Source organism: Nicotiana tomentosiformis, chromosome 8 (genome assembly GCF_000390325.3).
Source record: "Nicotiana tomentosiformis chromosome 8, ASM39032v3, whole genome shotgun sequence".
In the NCBI taxonomy this organism is placed as follows: Eukaryota; Viridiplantae; Streptophyta; class Magnoliopsida; order Solanales; family Solanaceae; genus Nicotiana; species Nicotiana tomentosiformis.
The window spans coordinates 41,626,793-41,632,962 of NC_090819.1; positions in this window are offsets into that span (position 1 = coordinate 41,626,793).

A 6,170-nucleotide genomic window follows, 5' to 3' on the forward strand; every position below is an offset into this window, starting at 1 on the left:
ACATTATTTCATAAGCATACAACTATAGTTGAAACCATTGGGACATACAACACCTCATAATTCTCATTTAGGCAAACAACCACATTTTATGTTCATACTATCACTCCATTAGTACTTTCAATTACTTACAACATCATTATTTCATTGGCTCCCTTTTTGCCATATATATTATTCTTCATTCATGGCACGATGGCCGTATCTCATATTCCATACTTTTATTTCATTACTTTCAAGGCTTATCATCATAAACATCAACATAGAGAATATTTTTAAAGTACCTTTCACCAAAAGGGCAATACACAGTTTCAACTCATAAATTTGTAAAGGCTTAAAACACATTGGAATACTTACGAAGCATAGCATTAAGTTAGAACAACCACATTTGGATATGACTTGAGTACATATGCTTTTGTGATAATTCTATTTTCGGAGTCACATTGGAATTATTGAATAAAGGCTCATTTCATAATATTTCACACATCATTTCATTTCATTGGCGCAATTGGCCACAATCATAACTTTCATTATTGGCACGGTGTCTGCATTTTATATCCCCAACTCACTACTTTCACTTTCAAGCATATTTATAGATTATAGACAACAAAGAATCTCTAATCAAGACTTTTAGTACACCTATGAGAAATTAAGAGTCTTAGGCCCATTGAGACTTCTTACACAATTTGGCATAATAGCCTTCCCTTGAAACACTACTTGGAGTCATAAAATTTTTATATCCAACTCATGCTTTAAACACATTCCCGAAGGATAACATCATATGATAAGAGCATCCGGAATACATTTTGAACATATACCTTTCAACACTAAGCTTATTCGGAATAGTTAATTTATAAAGGATAACTCGGGACTTACAAGAACATCATGGGATTCAATTCTAGGAGAGAAGTTTAGCCAACATACCTCGCTTTGAGCTTTTCCTAAAATACTACAATATTCCGGAAATTCTAGCAATCCCAATCTATTTTGAAACATAACAAAATTGAACACAAATTAGGAAGATATTCATGGTTTCAGCTCATTTGAGTATTTTATCAAGCACTAGGTGTGCAAATTTTGCTACAAGGTTCTTCTACAAGATTTTCTTTATTCTACAACCTAATCTTTACATATTTGAGCTCAAAAATATTCCCATAAACTTTATTGGTACATGCATGTATAAATAATACTCTCATACCCAAGAATCATACTCCTAATCAACCATGTTCTACCCAAATTCGAAATTGAAAACTAGGGTATGGAACCTTACCTCTTAGATGAAGAACTTGTGAGACTTCCTTGTTGGATTTCAAAGCTTGGACAAGATCTTGATGAACAAAACACTTCATATACTTTCTCTCTCTATAACACTCTCACTTCTCTCTATAAAACCTCGGATTATTGCCGCAAAATAAGCCCCAGAGCATATTTATCAAAATGGGGTTGGGTTATGAAAATAGAAAAATTAACCCTCCGAAATCATGTCTGCGGTCGCACAATGTACCGCAGAATGGGTATGCGGGTCGCACAATTGACCGCGAAACTGGTGCCCAAATCTGGGCTACACTGCTCCTTTCTACGACCAGTTTTGCAGTCGCAGAAGTAGTTTCGCGATCGCATAATGATTCAGCGGTCGCACATCTGACTGCAGAATCACATTCTTCTGGCCTTTGGTAATTTGGTCATAACTACTTGTAGGAGTGTCCAAATGACAAACAGTTTAAAGAGTTCGAAACTAGACTCGAATATCTTTAATTCTATAGGCAGATTATCATATAACTTAATATATATATTTAGATATATTCTTCCAAAGTTTGATCTTGTGCTTACCCATTTGAAACTTTAATCTATCATGATATTTCCAACTTGACTTGGACTTAGGGCTCTCCTTAGACCCCACATAACTTATAATATGCCTCATACACTTATTATCATATCCAATTGATATCCATTATATTAATAGCCCTCGTCTGCACAAAAAATAATATAATTAGCGCACATCAACCTTCTTAATAGCGCTTAAGTACTTCGAAATTTTCCGGGGTGTTACATGCCCACACAATCCACACTCAATCACTCAGCACTGTACGGGTGCCTGGAATCAATGCCCCTCACCAAAGCACGTGTATATATATCATTGTGCCTACGCTCACTGCTGTTATGTCTGACTTCGAGGGATGGATCCTGCCCAACTGCTAATATATAACCTATAAGGCCTGTTGCGGGTTGTAGCTCGATCGATAATAATTAATAAGCCAATAAGTCCTGCTGCGGCATGCAACCCAGTCTACAATAACACTCACAACACAGCTCACAGGCCCACCTCAGTCATCAATCTCTCAAGTGTCAAGGACTCACATATCTTGTAGCACTCATCCCAAACAATGATTACATGTGATGTAATAGTGAATGATAACAGAAACTGTGATATGATATGCAAATGAAGAATCATGACCGAGTACATAATTGTAGTTAAAGTAGGTAACTCAAAACAATAGAATAACCTCAATGGGTTTCAATCAAATAAGCATATAACCTAAACATGATTTGTAACATGAATCATAGCTCAATTACTCTAACACGTAGGAATTACACTGATAAAACAAGACTTGATATCAACCCAATATAAGAATCCACCCGGATCATGGTTTCCACGGTGCACACCCAAATGCCCATCACCTAGCATATGCGTCACCCCAACACAACACAAATAACACATTTTCCAAGTATAAATACCCTCAATTCCAAGTTTAGAAATGTTACTTACCTCAAAGCGCGCAACTCAATGCTCCAACAACCCTTCCCACGCGTATCAGCCTCCAAACAACTCTAATCTAGTCACAAACATATTAATATCAACAGCTAATGTCGTAAGAAACAACTTCAAACAATAAAGTTTTGATCTTTATCAATATAAAAAACTCAACCTCAGGCCCGCATCTCGACACCCAACAAAATTCACAAATTCTGGACACTCAGTCGATTACAAGTCCAACCATACCAAAATCATCCAATTCCGACCTCAAATCGACCTTGAAACTTCCATTTTTCATTTTTGAAAAGTTTCTAAAAAATATCCTATTTTTTTTTACTTTAATTAACTAATTAGATGCTGATGATCATCTTCGCGAACGCGGAAAATGCCTCGCGTTCGCGAAGCACAAAAATTACAAATTGACAAAACCTCCTACACGAACGCGATGCCTAGGTCACGAACATGATGCCTCACAGTGCTTTGCCTACACGAACACGTCTCCCTGATCGCGAACGCGAAGGCTAAAGGCCTGGTGCCCAAGCCAGGCTAATCCTTCTATGCGAATGCGATGTTACTCTCGTGATCGCGATGCACAACCCCTCTTAACCTTCATGAACACGTCGCCTTCTTCGCGAACGTGAAGTATAAAACCATCTTCCACTTAGGAACACTATGCGAACATGATCACCATGTTGTGATCGCGATAAAGGACACACCAAATATCAGATCAGAAGTTCTATAAGACCAAACTGAAGCCGAACTTTGCCCGAATCACACCCGATGTAAGGACCCGTAAAAACTTAAATCAAAAACATAGGGATTCGTGGTGCCAATATAGATTCATGAATTATTTTGTGGTTCGGACTTTTTGGATAGAATAGTACCCCACAGACTTAGAGGAAAATATTTCACAGAAGGACGCATTTTTGCGGCCCATTATGCGGCCGCATAATCACTCTGTAAACCGCATAATGGCCGAAGAGTGAAGTAGTACGTTGGCCAATTTGAGGTCAGCTTTGCGGTTGATTATGCGATCGCATATCGATCGCATAATGCCTCTTGAGTTTTTGCGGAGGGAGTTATGCGGTGCGTTATGCGACCGCAGAACGAGTATGCGGACCACATACTGGTCGCATACCTGGGCCATAAGTTCAGGCCCCTGAGGGCCAATTATGTGGTCACTTTGCGGACTGCATAACCATTATGCGGTCGCATATGCGACCGCAGACCTGTGTCGGGGCACCCATTTTCTTAATTTAAAAACCGACCCCCATTCTGTTAAAACACCCATTTTGTCCATTTTGAAGCTCATTTCTCATATTTCTAGTGTGAGAGAGAGAGGGTTCTAGAGGGAGGGCCTAATTTTCATCAATTAATCTTCAACCATCACTCAAAGCTTGGATATACTCAAGTAGAGCACCAAATTCTTCATCCAAAAAGGGTAAGATTTCATCACCCCAGCTCTTAATTTCAAACATAGCTATAATGGGGTACTAGGGTAATACTTCATGGGTATGGGAGTGGTTCATCTTGCATGCATGTGATAAAGAGTGTGGGAAAAATAAAAAGTGAACTAGAACTATGAATATTTTCCTAATTTTGGGTTCAATTTGTAAGGGTTCCGGGTAATTGTAGAGTCTAAAGAAGCGCAATTGAGGTATGTATGGCTAACTCTTTTCTTCTTAGAATCGAACTCCTGGTGTCCGAATAATTGGTGTAAGTTCTAACTTGATCATACTAGAATTGTTTTCCTTAGTGTGTTGGATTAAAATATTCATGTTCCCTAATTGTTTTAGATGGTTACCATGTCATCATGCTATTTGAGAATGAAGTCATGATTTTCCAAGCTCCTTCCCTTATGTGTGAAATGCCTTATGTGATGGTACTTATCAACATGAATGATGATGTTATTTGAACGAATACAAAGGGAAAGAATTGAATTGCAAAATGTTCCCAAGTGCCAAGAACTACTTAATAAATGAGGTTGTTTGTGCCATGTAACGATAGACGGGAAAGAGTTGTGAATTGAGTGAAAAATTGAAAGAGGTTATGTCTCAAGTGCGATAGCTTAGCCAATTGGGCCGAGATCGGACGCCATGCTATACACATGGTGTCATTTGTGTTGGAATCATTGATTTACAATGTGGATATGGATATGTCTCACTTGAGATGGCTTAGCCGGTCGGGCCGAGACCGGACTCCGTGTAAACACACGGTGGCATTATGAGTTGTGGCTTTGTCACTAAAGATTATTAAACAAAAAAGATGGAAAGATTGAATTGGAAATTATGTGATCCTTACTTGGTGTTTCTTTGTATTTCTGTGAAGTACTTATTGATTATTATGACTTCCTTCTCTTTGTTTCGCTATTCAATCTACTAAGATTGGTGTTTGCCTTACATAGTAGTACTACTCGATAGTACTAACGTCCGTTTTGCCGGGGCTGCTACAACTTTGAATGGATGTAGGTGGTTCCATCGCAGATAGTGTTGATCGTAGATAGTGGTGCTCTCTTTCTCTCCTCACAGTAGTCTTGGTGAGCCCCATTCCTCCCAGGGGTCATGTAGTCCTTCTTTAGTATAAGTTTTCATATTTTGAGGTATAGCTGGGGCCTTGTTGCCGGCATTGTCATGTTGCTCTTTTGTACCCTTAGAGGCTCTGTAGATGTTTATGTGGTTCATGTATGTATGTTAGGTTGGTGGTCGTTGGATCGAGTTGTATTTTGGAAACTCAACTATGGGATAATGTATGTATATAAGGAAAAATGAACTAGCAATGTTTATTTATTTATATAACTGATCTCTCCCCTTTTTTACAAATGGTGATACGTTCCCTTTTTGGATTATGAATGAGTCAGGTAGGAAAGGTTCAATAGGCTTGATCGATCGGGTTCACTCGGTTGAGCGCCGGTCGTGCTCCCCGAGGTTGTGGCGTGACAAACATAGTATCAGAGCCTAAGGTTTGAAAGTGTGCTAGGATGTCTCAGAGCCGTGTCTAGTAGAGCCCTTCTTATCGTTGTGTTGTCGACCACATCTATAATTAGGGGGCTACTTGTACATTTAAGAATGATACCCTTCATTGTTGTTCTATATCGTGCGATAGAGCGGAATGTGAGGTTGTTTTCCCCTAACTCATGCATTGTTCTAACTTTCAGTAAATGGCACCTAAGAAGAGAGCGAGAATTGGCCAAGAAGCCAATACCACCCCAGGAGTGGTTGTTGATCCCTTACTTGATAATGTGGGTGAGTATAATCCCCCTTTTATCACACTGCATGATTCGTCTATTCCAGAACATACTACCCCAGTTCCTACACCCGTAGAGGGTGCCATAATCCCTCCCACAGATATACCTGTTCCACCTCCAGCCCCAGCTCCCGGTCCCGGTATTTCTGATGGAGATCTTAGAGGAGCTATTCAGATG